The sequence below is a fragment of the Cupressus sempervirens genome, chromosome 5, assembly GCF_028749045.1.
Source record: "Cupressus sempervirens isolate cs-2001-9-10 chromosome 5, ASM2874904v1, whole genome shotgun sequence".
In the NCBI taxonomy this organism is placed as follows: domain Eukaryota; kingdom Viridiplantae; phylum Streptophyta; class Pinopsida; order Cupressales; family Cupressaceae; genus Cupressus; species Cupressus sempervirens.
Window position 1 is genome coordinate 958,805,030 of NC_143122.1, and position 20,946 is coordinate 958,825,975.

Sequence of the window (20,946 nt, forward strand, 5' to 3'; positions counted from 1 at the left end):
AATACCATGTGGAATAAGCTGAACAATTGAAAATGTACGTAAATTTTACTTCCAACAATACATTCACCAGTATAAAAACAAAATAGCAAGAACTTGAAGCTTGTGTAGGTATTCTACCCACAATATGTTGCAGCCATTAGCTAACTTCATTTTCTAGACATAAACTTCAAAACAATCAAATTTAGTGTTCATTTCAAAACTCAACCGCAAGCCCTCAACAAAGAAAATGCATTACATATCTTTTTCAAATTACGTGTCAAAGGGCATGATCTACTTCCATTTGGGATTCCATTCCTAGTGATTCTGGAGTTACTACCACTGTTAGAAGCTCTAGAGTTGTAATGTATAAGAAATTATTGGTAGTCCCAAAAGTGGGAGTCATTACAGGCTATTGATCATCATCCCTATAGTCCCCATCAAAAACAAACTTGTACTGCAAAATAGGAGTAAACATAATACTATAAGTAGGATGGTTCAAATAAGACACCTATGGAAAGCTATTTTAAATATGTTGCATGAAACCAAAATATATTTAAATTAAAAACATGAAGAAAACACTAGTGTGCTTCAGATCATGTTTGTATAGCCTACACAAATATACAAGTATCACAACTCATAATTGGATGCATTGAATCAAAATTATTCCTCTCTAGGTCGGTGTCATGAACTCTTCTCATGGGCTTCCAAACACTCCATCAACAATAAGAAGAAATTCCCCCAAACATATTTTACGCATTGACTTGAATGCAACTTAACAAAAAATTAATTTAATAATTTATGTTAATTTTGATTACATCTCATTAACAACACACAATCTTATGTGAATTTCCCAATATGTTACAGTTTTAAATTTATCATGATTATTTCTCAAGCTTTAATATTTGAAGTGCATTTGTTGGCTCATGCTTATGAATATTTGTTCTCTACCAATATATTTTTTGATTGAATAAAATTATTTATATTCATCTACAAAAAGGATAGCCTAATATCCTTTTACTTCACTTGGTCTCTTCTAGTCTTCTTGATAACTAACATGAATTTTGTTGAAACCATAGTTGGACATTCGCCAATCATAAAATATTTCTGATTTTGTTTCACTTTTTTGTTTTCACATCAGCATGTTGTTTATCAAGCTTAATTCAATATGTAATCAATGTGAAACATTGATACAATATTGATTAATAGTAAACTTTATCACTTGCAAAACTCATAGAGTGCAAGGTAGTCTACAAGTGTCATTTTAAATCATTTGTTGTTTGTTCCATTTTCATGAATGCATGTTTTCCCATATATATCCATCTCTTTTGAGGTATTTTTTTAAACATTATATGCATATATTTACAAGTACATATATAAATACACATATGCATACACACATCAAGAAGTACATATGTACGTACATATGCATATATGCATGCATGCATGCATACATATACATATATGCTTACATACATGCATTATATGTGTGTATACATACTACATACATATACTAGCTACAAAAATAATGTCACTAAAAACATGGCAAGTGGTACACAACCTCTGTCATGCTATCAACAAAGCCAATCAGAAAATAATGGCTAGACTTTGGTCTCACATAAGTTCATAACCCTACAAAAGCATAATTATTTTTAAAATGAGATGAACCAAAGCCTATCTCTATACAGCTGATGCTCAAATCTATTTCCAATAAATGAGAAGTAGATCTAAAATTATTAGGGTTCTAGAGCTACTAGATTCTTGAGCTCGAGAGATAATTTTTGCAGCCTCTAAATGAAAATATGGATGTCAGTTAAAATTTGTTTTCAAGCCAGAGGTTAAGATTGTTACACACTGATAGAAAGTTGTTTACCCCAATATGAGAAATATAAGAACGTGTTAGTTACTATTAAAAGATTGTTAAAAAAGGTGATGCCATTTCTATTTTCTTTCCATGCTAGATGGTATTAAGAAATGTGATAGTAGTAGCACTAATATTAAATATTGTGCAATATATATTCCAATATTATGAAGCTAATCATATGAAAACTTAAAAAATAGAACATAAAGATATGCTTCTAAATCATAAAATGAAAGAGAAGGTGACAACTGATACAAATTATGGATGTCAAAGAAGATGAATTTGTTTAGATAATGTCAAATTCCATAGCCTAAGTAAGGATTCACAAAACAATCCTTACATGTCACTCAGGAGTGTTGTGCCAGCTGTACTCTTTCAGAGTTAAGAAAACCACAAAGCTCTATGCCAAGTACCTAGATCAGTCACTCCTTGGGCTACTTTGCTAAGTATTTAAGAGAACCACAAAGCATAATACACATTCCAAAGAAAATAAGATTTTATAGATCTCATGACATCAGTACTATTGCTAGTATTCCATTTATAATGAAAAGCAAGGGAAGTTGATATACCTTGGCAAAATGGATTATAGATTTATTTTTTTAAAGTGCAAAAATTTTAACATATATATTCAATAATAAAAGAAACAACACAATATTCCAAAATGTTACATGATTATACTTAGTTATTGTTATGAACAAGGGACTACTAGATGTACCAATCTGTCACAGGAAAGAGAAATGCAAGAAATATTTGCATAGCACATATCTATAGTTGTAATAGATCAAAAATACATCTCTATAATTTGGAATTGGATTACACCTACAAAAAACATGCCTATACAAGTCAACATAATGCCTCTAGTAGAGATCCAATCCAAGGCATACAAAAGGGAAAACACATACAAGAGGTAAATAATTGGATAGAAGATAAGTAATGTGAAAATTAGATTTTATGACTAAATTATAAAAAGAAGAAGAGAATTATTGAATTGAAAAAGTTGAAGCAAATGACAAGCCAATCTTTATATTTGTGACTTAGTTCACTAAAAAATTGCATCTAAGTCCATCCCTTTAAAGCAATTCATGTAAAGGTTTTCTTACATGTTGAACTGTGATTGACTTTGTGTATACAAAGCTTCATAGAAATCTTGTTCTCTTGCATGAAATGCATGCATATAATGAAAAGAATGTGACACAACAAATAATGAGAGTCTACCTTTTCTGACCCCTCTAAAGGAAAGAAAAATAACAAATATGACTACTATAATAAAGCAATCTAAAGCCATAGGTGAAGAAATACAAACTATTCTAGGTGGAAGGGCAAGATCTGTTGCCCATTCAATTTTTGTATGCCTTAGAACTATGTTATTAAATACATTATACTTGAGCAGAATCAGTGCTTTGTGCCTGTCATGAGTGTAGCCCCATTTCTTTATTGGATTTGCAACAAACTGTAACATGAAATATAACATAAAATAAAATGTACAAACAAGAGGAATTTTTAGGAATATGCTAGTCCAAGCAAGGAAAAATATAAACCTGAATCCTTGTTTTCCCCTACATAAGGAAAAAGGGCAACCAATGATATTATACCTTGTTCCACCAATAGAAGTGTTGTGGGGCTGAATGACCACAATCATCCCACTTCTACCCATCCTTCCCAAACCTGTAGAAAATTAAAAATTCAATTCACTAGTAGAGTTAATCATCACTTTAAGTGTTCAATAGAACAACATTTAGCTTTACATCTATCTAGATTCTACAGTAATAGTTCCAACATTTCTAATTGCTAACAATTATTTTCTTATCCCAAGCATCAAAATAGCATGATTCGAAAGTATTTTCATTGCAAGCCTCAAAAGAACAATCATTCATCCAAAAAGTAGAGAAAATATCTAAAGAATAACATAAAGTACACCAAAAGGCTATACAAGGTTTCACATACGCTAAAAAGAACTAAATATGACATAATTTCTCTTAAAGAAGTAACTTTTATATTAAATTGAAAGAAGCTTAGAGAAAACACCTAACCAAACCATTCAAATTATTTCCCAATGTAGTTTCTCTGGCAAACATTAAACATTGTTTTGTTAGATCAATAAAAAAATGTCAAATGCATTTGAGGTATAGAACATGATCAAAAAACCAAAGGATTGACGAGGATATGTTGATGTAATAATTTAAAGTAAGCTCTTTTCTTTATGCTTATCCAAATAAGTTTTATAATAGGCAGCTAAAATACATATGCGCTTCCTTAATTGAAAGCATCAGGTATCACCACAGCTACTTCAAATGCACCACTCACCTTTGTTGTCAAGTTAGCACTTTCCCTACATTGTTACACCAATTATTTTCATTAACTCATCTCCTCTTGGGCACCAATCGCAATGACAAATTTGTGCAAGAGTCTATATAATTGTGCGTTCTTAATACTTATTGACAATTAGCAATGACAGAACCGATTTTTGAGTTTCTATATATAAATAGAAAATTAATAAATAGCTTGATTACCAAAACCCTAGGTAAAGCAATCATTTTTCACGTCACTTTTTTTCTCATTCACTTTAATTTTCAATTTCATGACATCTCCATAGGTGGGATTACCCACCAAGCCTATGCCTACATCTGGATTGTTTTTTGTTGAAAGAGATCCTATTTCATGGACTGTTATGTCATGCCAAAATTTCAAGGGCAAAAACACACACCAATTTATTTTTTAATAATAATTTTAATAATAATAAAGTTCACTAAGGCTTAAGAGTTGAATTGCAACAATAGATTTACTACGTTCATCAAAAGTTTAACATCATGAGAAGTAATCCATTTCTATAGTTAAATATTTGTCATTAAATTGGTATCAATTTTTTATTTCATTATTTCATTAAGGTTACAATGATACTTTGAAATAGTTTAGAAACAATATAACTTGAATAAGACTAGGAAAATAAAACAAATCAAATATCAAATATCTAATTAACCATTCGCATAATTTATTTAATTTAGAACATACTAAAACAAATATAATAATTGAAAACTATAAGACACTTTTCTTTAACCTTTTGTCCATCACTACTTTAATAAAGCTTAAAACACTAATATTAACATTAAATTTAAATTTTATTAACATAAATTTAAACTAGTCATAAATTGCAACTAACAAAAAAAAACTTTTTAAATAACAAATCAAACTAAACTAAATACTAACTATCCTAACATTAATACTAACCTAAATTAAATCTAGCTAATCTTAAACTAAATTCAATTAAAAAAACTTTAACTAATCTAATCTTAATAACACAACTAACTTACAAACTTTAAATAAAAAATAAACTAACATGATTAATAACTAAACTAAAACTAACTACATTACAAAAATTAAGATTTATTCTAAAACACTCATAACATCCTAACCTAATTTGTACCCTACCCCTACACCCATGTCACCACGTTCCCCTCAAACCTAAGTGCCTACCATACTAATCAAAGGGGGAAATGAAAAGTTCTCTTAAAAAAAACAAAACAAGTTTAATCTCCATCCAACACTTCCTATCCTCAAACCTAGCGCCCAACATCTCCTTCCCCCCCGCCCCCCCATGTCACATCTCATTCAAACCCTTCCATGCACTTCCCATGTGCTAGGCGCTCTACCCAAGACTGATGTACTAACCTTGACCTATAGTATGGTGGCGACCAAGGACAATGGGGACATGATTAATGAATTCCATGGAGTTCCAAGGTGGGCGACCCAAGATTAATAAGAATGGAAGATGTCCATTAAAAAAATTCCCTCCTTAACAATGCATTCACAAAAGTCACATCCTACGATTTTCTAAGGCTGCGAATTCCTATGGGGTACCAGGGTGATGTCACCCTAAACATGATTTATTGTCTTGTTTAAAAAAACTAATCATACCACTCCAAATAAAAGCTGGCACCAAGTGGATAAGAAAGTTATAGATTAAAGTTAATTTGGTAAGAGTAGATATTGGTTAGCTAGGATATTTAGGTTATAATAAAGTATTGATTTTTATTCACTTATTTTTGTTTAAATTTTTAAAAAAAAGCATCGATAGAAAATATTCTTTTTTTCCTCACGAGAATTAAATTTATTTCCTCATACAAAATCCAGAGAGTTTTTGCTCTCTTGTGACAATTTTTTTTTTTGTCTAAATTTTTCTAAGTATAGATTTTGAAGTTGATTTATTTAACCAAGATGGGTCATTTTTTTTTAAAGTAAATCTAATAGGACTTTTTACACATTAAATATACTAATAATTTGAATGATCCATTTTAACAACAATGCAAGAATTGTTTTGTTTTCAATAATCACAAAATTGAACCTACGTTCATAACATAGTTTTCATTTCAACATATATGAAACTTGAATTTTGCCTAATTAAACATCATCATTTCATCTTATTTTTGATGTGCATCCATATGACCAAAAATTACAATAAAACTCATGAGAAGCAATAATACTCAATCACTATTTTATTGGCAACCTAATTCAAAGGCTAAGCCGGGAAAGAACCAAGAAGAAAACCCAGCGTCGTTTCCATTACAACAAAGTTATTAAATAAAATTTACATAGGATTCCAATCCCAAAATTACAAAAATATAATTAAAATTTCCTTCATGACCCTTATCAAGGGACCCATATCATTTTCTGCAATACATTGCTAAGATGATGGAGGGAACGAAATGTGACCAGGTGACAAACAAACATAACAAGAAACTAAATCAGACATTCATATCCATACTAGGTTTCTACAATAGGATTCAACATTGAATCAAAACTAGGGAAAGGTGGATTTTTCCAATAGGAGATGTCAGACACAACACCAACTAGGTGCCCAATCAAGGGTATAACTCAAGAACTTCCATTCTTCCATTCTTACATGCCAAAACTCATACGTGGTTTGTGTTGAAATGTAGGGGCCAATAACACCCTACCCTCTCTCCCTCTCCTCATCCTGAGAAGAGACTCTACACTATTGGAGTCCAACTAAAAAGACCTTTCCCAAAATTGGCCACGTTTGCCCTCTCCAAGGGTGAGTAATGCCAAAACACCCATATAAGAAAATTTTGAAATTCAAACAAAAACATGAAAGAAAATCATTCAAGAAAACATGGTGCCAATCCTTCCCAAACACACCCAACTTATATACAAGCATACCAACAAACAATCACAATAGCATAAGAATGAAACAAGCATGAACAATCTAAACAAAGGAGATGAAGAACTCCTACCTTCACAAGAGGTTATGATAAAATGAACAATTTTGAGAAGAGCTTTTCCTTCCTTGCCTTCAATCTTCCAAGACTCCTCTCTAAAAGTAGAGATTGGGTAACAACAAAAACTACTCCAAAAAGGGCATCTAAATAATATCCGAACTCAACCACCAAAAAAGGCAATAACTCCCCCCACTCACCTAAAAATCTAGAAGTTTCTAACTCAACCAATCCTAAGCTTAACCACTAAGTGGAGCTGAGGTTATGCAACTCATCGTAACCACTTTCAATTTTTCCATAAAGGCAAAAAAATACTTTTTGAGTGACCTCAAAAGTCAATAAAAGGGGCTTAGGGGGTGGAAAATACCCCCAACCCATACCCATACGCCTTGGGTATATAGATTTCATGTTTTAAGGCCTTAAGAATTGATTTGGGACCCAACAAAAGCTAGGAATACTTAGGACCATCTAACAACTCCAAAATTATAGATTAAGCACTAAACTAGATTAGGGGTGACTAAACTCGATTAAAAAAAATTAGCAAAAATGACACTAACTCAGTCTGACTTAGGTCCAAAGGTTACACAGATAACCCTAACTAGCATGCTAAAATGGATATGCAATTCACGAGTGTCAAGTGACACTATAAGAACACAATTATGAACATTAACATTTACTAATCACGGAAAGATACAACAAGTTTTCCACAAATAGCACATAGGGATTAGTTCTATTCCTCAATCGAGCTTCTCAGCTAAAATATCCTACACACTCATTGCACACATTAGTATTCCCATAAAATCACATGCACATATGTATATATGTATCAAGGAATCACATAAATTAAAACATACATCTATAAATCAATCAGGGTTTCTCTCATCATACTCATATTCTTAATCATTAAAATCTCTTAATCAAAGTGTTAATCTTGCATTTACTTATTTCATCAACATACATGTTTAGAAAGCATTAAATGGCGAACTCAAATATCTGAAAGTAACATCACACAACATGAAATAATATAATATGCTCAAGTATTTGATAATGTCTTGACATCTTGAGACTTGAGTATCAAAATAATAATGTATCAACTATGGCTATGAAGGGTCAGGGCAAGGCCTCACATGTTATAAAGATTGACCACTCTCTTGTGGTATGCTCAAACACCAACAGCCAATGGTCCTTCACTCAATGCCCCTTCACCATTACTTCCATGGAGAACCCTCCCCACGTTTCCAAAAATATTGCTCAACATGATTAAATAATGTGCAATATTGAGTCCATACAATCACCTTGCTTGTACCAATATGAGCAGTAGTCATATTCTTAGCATCTTAGTCAAGCCAGAATAGTGCTAATCAACCACCTAAATAGAAAATTCACAATATAGTTCTACTTTATCTCTAAATTACTACATCATAAAAATGAAAATAGAACAGCCAAAGCATCAGGAATGATTTTTAATTTTTTTTAATCAGGAAATATTTACTCCAATTTGAACAACCATTTGTTAAGATTCTAAATTTTGTATCATTGCCTAAGTCTGGCAATTGAGAATAAGTTTTATCATCCTCCCTATAGTATGTTCCAATGGCCAGCACATCCACAAAAGTTTTAGCGTCTCAAATTTGTAGAATATGAATTGTTTGGTAGTGAATGGACATGATTGACAATAAATCATCATATAAAAAGACTCCCATGTTGTGACCTAGATGAATAAAGTCATTACAAAAAGTTTGTACATCCATGACTTCCCCATCTGTCAACCTTCAAACAATGCCAAAGTAGGTCAGTGTGAATTTTCCTAGACTGCAATGGGAAACTTAAATCATGGTTATTGTGACTAAATTATTAATCTATCACAAGCATATAAATAACTTTTTAGCTCAATTACACCCAGCAAAGATATAGTGACTAATGAGCAATCCCATCTTAACTTAAAATTATTTAAATAATAATAATTTTAAAATATAAGTTAGAAAATTGACAAACCAACCTAACAAGAAAAAAGGTTATCTTCTCTATAGAGGGAACTCCTTGAATGGCTCCCTTGGATATGGGTGCATCCTAGTCCAGAGCAATTGATGTAGCAACTATACCAAACTGATGATTTTCCATGTAAAGAAAGAATTCTTTGTAGATAAATTCATTGCTAGAAGTAAGAGGAATGGAATATAGATGAGAAAAGTAACTCTCAAAATTCTTTTCCTTTTGGGGAAGATCATTATGTTCACAATCCTCACCCTTGTAACAATAACTTTGCCAACAATGTCTATATACTATAAATTCTTGATAACTCCTACTAAAACATGTAAGATAGTTGCCATCACTAGTAAACTTCCTAAATGAGTGGTCTTAACATTCAATGTCATATATTGTATAGCTTGGAACCAAATTCTCGTAAAATTGTCTTGCCCTATGGATCTACAAGAAAATGTAAAGAGGGAAAAAATATTCCAACAACTTAATAAACAACAAATAAAGATCAATGCGAAGAAGAAAAGCCAAAATGGGTCACCAAAAAATAATGAGTAGGCATGGTCTTTATATGCCTTATACAAAAACTTAAAAGTACTTAATTCAACCTTTTTCAACTATAACTTTATAGAGCACAACATTCAAGAGATAAAGAAAACCTTAAACATTGCAGCTATAGAATCCTTAATTAATCTATGTCTTGAAAGAAGGACTCTATATCAAAAGTACTCAAATGATGCAGTCCAAAAAATATACATAGAGCTCATAAAATATTTTTTTTGATTGCAGTAGCAACTTGTCTTAACTTCTTAGAGTAGGCAATCAAGTGAGCTACCCATTCCTCTGAGGATGAGTGGAAAGTTACATATGCCCAAGTCTTGAAGAATGTTAATCTTTCAAATGTGAAAAGAACTAAACATGATTTATGTCTTCTCTAGATGTCATGTCTGATTTGCCATTATCTAAAGTTCAAGGAAGTATAATGAGTTTGAAACAATCTAAAATAATCTTAAAAAGTTACGAGTTTTTCATCCTCAAAGAAATTAAGCCCAGCAATGCTCTCAATATCATCTTGTCACTTCCCTTAGCAGTGTGACCAGTGTAGTGAAGGCTACACTAGGATTTTAAAGGTCTGTAGGCTTTACAAGGGCTTGAAAAGTTCTAGAATATTTATTTATAAAACTATATTTATTTATTTATGTACAATATTTATTTATAAAACTATATGCTGAATGAGGAAAGGAAACAACAAGAAGCAAATGACCTCTTGAACCAAAAAGTAGACATAGTATTTCAATTCAATTATTTCACATGTAGTAATCTTATTAATTTTTACTATTATTATGCAATTATGGATAATGCCTGGAAGCTATGTAGCTAGCTGCAAAATCATTATGCCATCTCATATCAGTAACTTGTTCTCATATGATCTCTCATGCAATCTAAGAATTATGCCAATATAGAAGACTATAGAATCATTTAATTAGCAGTTATGCCTTCACCTTGGTTAGCATAGAGGATTGTAGATGTGGCATTGCACATAATGGCTTCTGTAAGATGGTTTATAGCCTCTTCCAATTCACCTGAGAAACTCTAAGATTAGAACAAATGAAAAAGGCAATCTATGTGATACCCTTCTAGAAATAATATATGACAACCACTCTAGGGATTCTATTAGCAAAGAGTTCATACCATTTGAAATTGCCTCCATTGCTTTGTGCTTGGCTACTTGGGTAGAATCTCATTGCTCTTTAGTTACTTCAACAAAGGGATATCCCATCTATTAGTAACTACCTATGTTAATTAAGGAGTTGATGTTAACAACATCAATCATGTAGAAGCTCCAAAAGCAATACTAACTTGGATTTAGAATGTATTGTGACATACATATTTTAGTTTTCAATAGAAAATATTATAAATCCAAGCCTTACTTTCTATGGGGTGTCATTGTCTAGTTCAATAACTCCTCCATTGTCAAGTTCAATGTCTGATTCAACAATCTCATCATCACTGACATTTTCTTCTAGCACTTTTGGTGCAGTGCTTGAAGTACCAAACTATTCATCCATATCTATATCATCATCACTTTCAACCTTGAAAGTACTTTTCTAGAGTACATTTTACAAAAAATTAGTTTTAAAAACTACAAACATTTTGGATTCTCATGAACATTGTAATTCACATTAGTATAAAAATCCATAGAAATTGACAAAATTGATTTAGCACATGCTTGCTTTGTTACAATTCCTACCTAAAAATTCCTTGGAATAACACTAGTGAGTTCTCATGTGAGAATAAAGTTAAATATGGGAACCAATTTTTATTTGGAAAACCAACTAATATAGTGCAAAATGAACACAAAGGAAAACTTCAAAAGCACAAATACCAATAAAGATGTTTGGGACTCAACTTTGGAGTACAAACATATGATATTGAGATATTTTATAAACTGTAATTTTAATATAAACCTGCTTGGTAAATCATAATATGCTTGTTTACCTAAAAAACACACAACTAAATCCTAATAGGAAGATCACAATTTGACTTCTGGTGTAAAATATCTCCTACTTATCAGGCTTCAAATATCTTAATCTTTTTCTACTTTACCTCTTCCTATAATGCTTGAGAATTTAATGGGACTTAGATGTTTCAATTTTAAACAAGTACAAATTTCCTAATATCTAAGTGTCCAAGTCATTAACTATAGTCTACTGATGTAGGAGCATCCAGAGGTATAAGGGCAATCTTGTGTCAACAAAAAAAAAAAGTACTTAGACTTAGTTTCTATTTCATGTGTTTTCATTTTTGGATACCCATTTGGGTCAAATAAAGGTTCCAATCTCATAGTTCCACTATCATAGTTCTAGGATAGAGTATTTGAACACCTTGGGATATGTGTAAATGTCAAAAAAATAGGAGTATGTAATTGAGCCATGATTTTGGTGAACTAGAAGGTCTAAATTGGCTGGATGAATGTAATTGTAATTTAGAGCATTCCAGAAAAAGAATCAAGTCAAAAGGCCTCACAGTTTGAAAGTTATTGCAATTTTTTAGTTTCTAGAGACCTCCAAAGAATGCTTCAAAGTCAAGTTAGGGGTATTAAATGAGCTCCAAAAAGTGCCAAAAAATGGGGGATGAGTGAATCTAGTCCATTGGACTATAGAGCGCTTCAAGAGTTTTTCGAAAATGTAAACGGTTCATCAATCGAAGCTACGGTTCAAAAGTTATGCCTCCCAAAAGTTTGATTACCATTTTTGGATTCTTCTAGATTTGTACCAACTTCTAATGTGGCTTTTGGAGCCTTCTACTTGGTTGGTGAATGCCTACTAGCACTTTCTAGAATGTACTCCTAGTCCTTAACCCTTCGGGGTCTATTTAAGGACATTACTGGCATTGTAAAAGGCAGTTCGGAGTGGAGTTTGAGAGGAGGTACCAAAAGGAGAAATTATCTCTAGTTTTGTGCTATTGTAAGCCCTTAGGGCATGTTTTGAAGTCTATTATCTTTGTACTAAATGTACTAGCTTATTTTCATAGTTAATACAATTTCCCTTTTCCCGTTGTATCTATTTTGTGTTTGGGTTGTGTCTTCATCAAGTGGTATCAGAGCTAGTTTTCTTGAGTGTGTAGATAGAGCACTGACTCTGAGGTAGTTTGCACTAGGACTGTGTGGTTGTGGGTTTGAGTTAAGAAGATTCCTCCATGAAGAGAGTGTGGTGGAAGGGCTAGAGCTATTAATCCTAAGGAGATTAGAGCCCTCCAAAGGTAGGTACAAGCATTGTAGGAGGAGCTCCGTAGAGGAACAAATGTTGCCGCAGGTGATGACAGTGAGGATGACAATGAAGAAGAAGAAATTGGACTAAAAGGGGAATTTGAAGGGGGAGTTATGAATTAGGTAGAGAAAAGGCTTTCTAGGGCCATTACTAAGTTTGGGAAAAGACCTACAATTGATGTGGGTGTATTTTCAAGAAATCTGAAACCAGATGAGTTGATCAACTGGATCAATGAACTGGGAGAATACTTTAAGTATGAGGATATCAAGGACCCAGATAGGGTTAAGTTTGCAAAGGAAAAACTAAAAGGCCATGCCAAAATCTAGTGGAAAGAGGTTCAATTGGAAAGAAATAGAAGAGGAAAGGAGAAGATCACAAGGTGGGATCGCATGGTGGACAAATTGAAGAAGCAGTTCATTCTTGTGGACTACGAGCTTGATTTGTTTAAGAAGATGCATGGGCTAAACCAAGCAGGAAGATTAGTCCAAGAATATATAGAGGAGTTTTATCGAATTTTGATTAGAGCAAGGCATGCAGAAGAAAATAAGGAAAAGGTTGCTCATTATATTAGTGGGTTACGACCTAGCGTCCAGGAGGAATTAAGTCTGGTAAGAATGAACAGCATTGAAGAGGCATACCAGTTTGCCCTACAAGTTGAAGAGAAGCTAAATAAGAGGTTTGAAGGGAGACAAAGAGGGCATGGTCAAGGAGGAAGGGGAAACAATAGGTCATTTGGAGGCCAAAATGAAACCCAAAAGAAAAATGAAGATGTGGGTACTAGCAGGAACCAGAGGAATGAGGGTTTCGATCGCTCCTATGATCAAGACTTTTGAAATCAGAGAGGAAGAGGTAGAGGATGTGGACAAGGAAGAGGAGGCTTCTGCAGTACCTATTTCCATTGCAATGAAGAAGGTCATCATGCCTTTGAATGCCCCTAATGACAAGGAAGGACAGATAAGAGAGCTGAGGGTCAAGCTAGGGTTGCTCATGTGGATGAGGATGCATAGTCATCACATTTAGAGGATGTAGATAGAGGAGAAACCTTGGTAAATGAAAGGGTCCTACTAAGTGGTGAGATTGAACCAGGATAAATGAGGAGTTTGTTCTATACCAGATGCAAGTGTGAGGATAAATGTTGTGATGTGATCATTGATGGTGGTAGCACTGATAACCTGGTATCAGAGGAGATGGTCTCTAAGCTAAAGCTCAAGAGGGAGAAACATCCCCAGCCCTATCAGATTGCTTGGGTGAAAGATGATCATAAGGTCCTGGTAAGTGAACAATGTCTAGTGAAATTCAAAATTGGGAGTTACCATGATGAAGTTCTCTATGATGTTATTCCAATGGATGTTTTCCATCTATCGTTGGGTAGACCATGGCAGTTTGATAGACATGCAGTTCATGATGTTCATGCAAACACATACTCTCTAACAAAGGATGGAGTTTGCCACAAACTGAAGCCCATGAAAAAGGAAGGTGAAAAGGTATGTAGCAGTGCTAGGATTTGTCTTGTTGATGGAAGAAAGTTTTTAGATGGAATGAAACATCAGCGTATGTGCTATGCTTTGATTCCTACTAAAGATAAAGAAGGTAGTAGTGAAATGCCACTTAAAGTTTCAAATTTACTAGGAGACTTTGGAGATATTACCTTTGATAATGTTCCAGAAAGATTGCCACCAGTAAGGCAAATCAGTCATCAGATAGATCTAATTCCAGGAGCTAGTTTTCCTAACAAGGCTACTCATAGGATGACTCCTACTGAAACAAAGGAGCTAAATAGATAGATCCAGGAGCTATTGAGGAAGGGCTTGATTCAAGAGAGCCTGAGTCCATGTGTAGTACCTATAGTGCTAGCACCAAAGAAGGATGGAGAGTGGAGGATGTGTACAAACTCTCGAGCTATAAATAGGATAACCATCAAATATTGATTTCCTTTGCCAAGAATGGATGATCTTATGGACTCCTTGAGTGGAGCTCAGTACTTCACAAATATAGATCTCAAGAGTGGTTATCACCATATATGGATTCGAGAAGGAGATGAGTGGAAAATAGCCTTCAAGACCAAGGAGGGTCTTTATGAGTGGTTAGTCATGCCCTTTGGATTGACGAATGCCCCAAGCACCTTCATGCGTCTTATGAATGAGGTACTTAAGAAGTTCTTGAGAAAATTTATTATTGTCTATTTGGATGATATTTTAATTTTTAGCAAGACTTTGGAAGAATATTTATTGCATATTCATAGTGTCTTTGAAAGGTTAAGGGAAGAGAAATTGTTAATTAATTTGAAGAAGTGTATCTTTGCAAAAAGGGAGTTAGTCTATTTGGGGTTGGTTATATCACCTAAAGGTCTCAAAATGGATCCAGAGAAGGTAAAAGCCATCTTGGAATGGCCTACTCCAAGGTCTGCTACTAAGGTAAGATCATTTCATGGTTTGGTTAGTTTTTGCAAGAAGTTTATTAAGAATTTCAGTGGCATATGTGCACCCCTAACTGACACAATAAGAGGGGATAGAGAAGAGTTCAAATGGACTGCAACAACTACAAGAAGTTTTGAAATGCTGAAGAAGAAGGTGACAGAACAACCTGTGTTGGTACTTCCAAATTTTAGAAAGGTGTTCCAGGTGGATTGTGTTGCTAGTGGCAGCACTATTGGGGCTGTATTAAGCCAAGAAGGTAAGCCTATTGCATATTTTAGTGAAAAATTGAATGATGCAAACAAGAAGTATTTTGTTTATGATCAAGAGTTTTATGCAATAGTTCAGGCCTTAAAGAAATGGAGGCACTATTTATTGCCAAAGGAATTTGTTTTGTATACTGATCATCAGGCATTACAATACCTAAATAGCCAAGGTAAATTGAATCATAGGCATATGAAGTGGGTAGAGTTCTTGCAGAGCTATACATTTGTGTTGAAACATAGAAGTGGAAAATCTAATAGGGTTGTAGATGCACTAAGTAGGAGATAGTTGTTGCTTACAGTAATGTAGGTTGAAGTAGTTGGGTTTGATGAACTCAAGAATCTATACCCTAAAGATCGTGATTTTGTTGAAGCATGGAAAGCTTGTAAAGAGCCTGTTGCTATAGATAGAACTAAGTGGTTAGACTATCTGATTCAAGATGGTATGTTATTCAAGGGCAGCCAATTGTGCATTCCAAGGAGTTCCATTGATTAAAGAGAAACACAGTGGAGGGATGGTTGGACATTTTTATTGAGATAAGACCATTTCCATTCTTAGAGAACAATATTTTTGGCCTCAGATTTCACAAGATGTGAAGAAGTTTGTACAGAGTTGCCAGGTTTGTCAAGTTGCCAAGGTATTTAGCCACAATACTGGACTATATCAGCCATTGCATGTTCCATCAAAGCCATGGGAGGAAATAAGTATGGATTTTGTTCTTGGATTTCCAAGGACACAAAGGGGTAGTGACTAAGTATTTGTGGTGGTTGATAGGTTCTCCAAAATGGCACATTTCATTCCATGCCACAAAACTCATGATGCTGTCCATATTGCAGACTTGTTTTTCAGAGAGGTGGTAAGACTACATGGTCTTCCAAGGAGTATAGTTTCTGATAGAGACACTAAATTTGTGGGGTATTTCTGGAGAACATTTTGGAAAAAGCTAAGAATAGACTTGAAGTTCAGTTCCACACATCACCCACAGACTAACGGCCAAACAGAAGTGGTAAATAGAAGTCTAGGAAATTTGCTGAGATGTTTAGTTGGGGATAAGCCCAAGGGGTGGGATTTGATTCTACCACAAGCCAAGTTTTCTTATAATAACTCTATAAATAGGAGTACTGGTAGATCACCATTCCAAATTGTATATGGAAGTAGCCCAAGGAATGCACCAGAATTGAGGAAGATAGAGCAAGGGGAGAGGACAAGTGCAAAAGCTGAAGAATTTGCTGAACATATCAAGCATCTACATGAGGAGGTTCAAGCACACATTACCAAGATGAATCAAGAGTATAAAGCTAGGGCTTCTCAAAGGAGAATACATAAGGAATTCCAAGTAGGGGATCTAGTCATGGTACACTTATGAAAAGAAAGATTTCCAGCCAGCACTTACAACAAGCTGAAAATGAAGAAATTTGGTTCGTGCAAAATTTTGAAGAACATGACTCAGGAAATGCATATGAGGTGGAGTTGCCAGATGGTATTCACATTTCTCCTATTTTCAACATTGCAGACTTAATAGAGTATCATGATAATGGTGTAAATGAGGAACTGATGTTAGAGCCATGTCCAATTCCTGCTTCTAACGAGGAAATGGAAGACATTCTAGATCATTGTGTGGGTAGGAGTACCAGAAATAGGCAGTATGAAGAGTATTTGGTCAAGTGGAAAGGATGGCTGATAGAGGACTCAACTTGGATTTCAGCAGCTGAGGTTTCCCATTTCGGATTTCCTCTACCATTCATAAAGTGACAGGGTCACTTTTTAATCTACCCTGGGTGTCTGATGCAGGAGCATCCAGAGGTATAAGGGTAATTCTGTGTCACCCAAAAAAAATGTACTTAGACTTAGTTTCTATTTCATGTGTTTTCATTTCTAGATACCCATTTGGGTCAAATAAAGGTTCCAACTCTCACGGTTCCACTATCAGTGTTCTAGGATAGAGTATTTGAATACCTTGGGATACATGTAAATGCCAAAAAAATAGGAGTATGTAATTGAGCCATCATTTTGGTGAACTAGAAGGTGTAAATTAGCTGGATGAATGTAATTGTAATTTAGAGCATTCCAGAAAAAGAATCAGGTCAAAAGGCCCCATGGTTTGAAAGTTATTGCAGTTTTTCAATTTCTGGAGACCTCTTAAGAATGCTTCAAATTTAGGTTAGGGAAATTAAATGACCTTGAAAAGGGCCAAAATATGGGGGATGAGTGAAGCTGGTCCATAGGGCTATAGAGTGCTTTGAGATTTTTTTGAAAATGTAAACGGTTCGTCAATCGGAGGTACGGTTCAAAAGTTATTCCTCCCAGAAGTTCGGTTACCATTTTTGGATTCTTCTAGATTTGTACCAAATTCTAACATGGCTTTTGGAGCCTTCTACTTGGTTGGTGAATGCCTACTAGCACTTTCTAGAATGTACTCCTAGTCCTTAACCCTCTGGGGTCTATTTAAGGACATTAGTGGCATTGTAAAAGGCAGTTCGGAGTAGAGTTTGAGAGGAGGTACCAAAAGGAGAAATTATCTCCAATTTTGTGCTATTGTAAGCCCTTAGGGTATGTTTTGAAGTCTATTATCTCTATACTAAATGTACTAGCTTATTTTTATAGTTAATACAATTTCCCTTTTCCCGTTGTGTCCATTTTGTGCTTGGGTTGTGTCTCCATCATCTACACTAATGCAATGTGTTTGTTCCTCATATATTTTTCTTAAGAAATTAATTAAACTAACTAATTAAATATCAAATTGTCTTGATATTACTGATATTCATTCATTCCATTACTAAGTTTCTTTCATTCCATCTGTCCCATATGATGATTATTAGGAGAATTTTCCAATAGAATTTAAAGACTTTCTTTCAATTTTCAATGTCTATCCTTCTATAAGGGACTTAGAAAATTTGGACAAGGTCCTTTCTAGGTTCAAGTATTTTCACAAAGAGGAACAAGAGAAAAAATTGGTCATTAAGGGGGGATTCTAGATACTTCTACATTGTGAAAATTTTATTAACTATTTAAGTTATTACAAGCTCAACATAGTAACCACAAGTACACTTAGCTAGTTTGCTAAAGTCTTGATTCCCAATTTTAATGGGTTGCATTAAATGCAAGCACACTGCAATTCATCTTAATATTAACATTAGTAATTATTTTTTGTATTGAAATCATAGATTGGTGAAACCAATGGCAAGAGCTGTTTATTAATGAATTTTTAACTCAAATCATGTATCACTAAAACCCATGGTAAAAGCATTCAAGTTACTAGATGAAGCTTATTCTGTGAGCTCGTATATTTGAGTTGCAAAGTTTTGCTACACAATCTTTCTCCATCATCCTATATTGACCATATCAACTTCATAAAAAAATTTTATAGCTATGGTACTCGATAAGTAACATTCATTCCTTTGCATTTTCTTCATCTTCTACTTCATTCACATTGACTGTGAAAGTGTACTCTTGATCACAATCAAGGTATGAATCACACATAAAATACAGTGTAAATGTCTTCTCTCCAAGCTTTGAAGGTGTAGTATGTCTTCTCTCCAAGCTTGACTTTAGTCTTCCTCTAGAGCAATACCCTCTTAATGGCCAGCAACTGATTGCTTTTTAAATCCCCAATTACTAGCCACCATCCTTCTTCCTTTGCTTTGGGATACCTTGGTACATCAACTGGACCCAACTCCTATCTACCTTCAAGATCTCTTTCTAGAGTGACCTGCATTATTACATTCTCTCTAGCCCTCACATCATCACTGTCAACTATGTCATATGCCAGATCAATGTTTTGGAAGCGATTACAAAAATGAGCAATGCCTAACAATTGTGAATCTGTCATCTATAACAATTCACACCTTTCATCATCCTCCATCTCAACTAAATCAAAAATATTTTCAATGTTTTTCCCTTGATTTTCATGGCACTTCTTAGCAAGTTCCTTTGGCAAGTAACAAGACAGAATCACAGTCCCAAAGACCTTGTGTAATCATTTGGCTCAATTGCATTGTTGCAAGAGCTAGATTGAAACAACCATTACTAGAAATAACATCCACCATAACTTGAAGAAGCTAGCTAGTAGAAAGAAGCTCATTGATCTAGTGCTAGGTTGCCAGCTATGACGTGCCTTGAAAAGTGAGCTTGCAACAATGCATTTTCCTTTACAAGTGGATCGGTATATTTTAATTTGTCAATAACAAACTTTTGATCATTTATCAATTTTCTTATTGTTTCTTCTTCACCTAGCCATATGGGAAGCTTTGAATACTCTAAGGTAGAAGTAAGAATATAACATATCACATCATATCAAAAATGTAAAACATATTCTTTAGCATATTATAAACTTATAATGAATTAATTTGCTAAATTTGGATGCCAAGAGAAGTTTTCACACGATGAATGACCTTTGGCACACTAATCATGTATCTCAACTATGTAAATTGGAGGTAAATACTGGTGATTTTTAAGAAAATAATTAGAGACTTTATTTTGTAAATGAGCACAACTTGGTTTATGTTTATCTTCCTTTTTCCAAAGCCATTAACAATAAAAAGTTGTTAGATGTAGTTTAGCAAACTTGGGTGCCACATTTGAAAGGATTGGCACCACAAGGGTTTTAATCATACAAAATCTAGTCTTCAATGACATTATAAGCTACAATCAACAACAATAAGGGTTGAGAAACTTGCATATTTTTCTCTAGGGAATTGCACAAGGAAGAGTGTAGATAATTAGCTTGCCAATAGGAGAAGGTGAAGAAGAGAAATAAGGATTTGTAGGTGTGTTTGTGGTGTTCAAGGCAGCCACAAGAGCTATAGGATGAAGAAAAATATTAGAATTCAATTGAGGAATGAAGCCACAATGGTGTGAAGGTTTGAGAAACATTGAAATTTTTTTAATTTGTTTCATGTTGAAATCCTTCATACATGTTATTCTTCTGGATAAATTCTATTGTTTGAATGCATAGATGAAGGTTGAAATAAAGATAAGTTTCATATTATGTTTCCATATAGTGTTTTGGATGGGATATTAAGGCTGCAAGGTGAAGTAGTTTAGTAAGATTTGTTGATCTTGACCACATCAGCTTGATATATAGAGCACTATTATTAAATATTGACAAAATTTATTTGTTGCAGGTAGGAAGGAATTAATTCTAGATTACCATTCTTTTGATGCCTACTTAAAACCATTTCAGCCTTGCTTCAACCTGTAAACAAAATTTTCTTTGGAAGGTATCTCAAAGCCTTCAAGTTGAGTGGCATAAACCTCTTCATTACTATACTTATAAAACCACAAAAAAACACTTTCCAAAATCTGTTTGATAAATAGTTCAACCATGATGAACACTTAAAGACACAAGTAGTCTAACCATATCTATCTATGATACTGGAGAAAATGTTTCATTATAATCAATGCCTCCTATTGAGTGTACCCTTTTGCTATCAATTTACTAGCTTTATGTG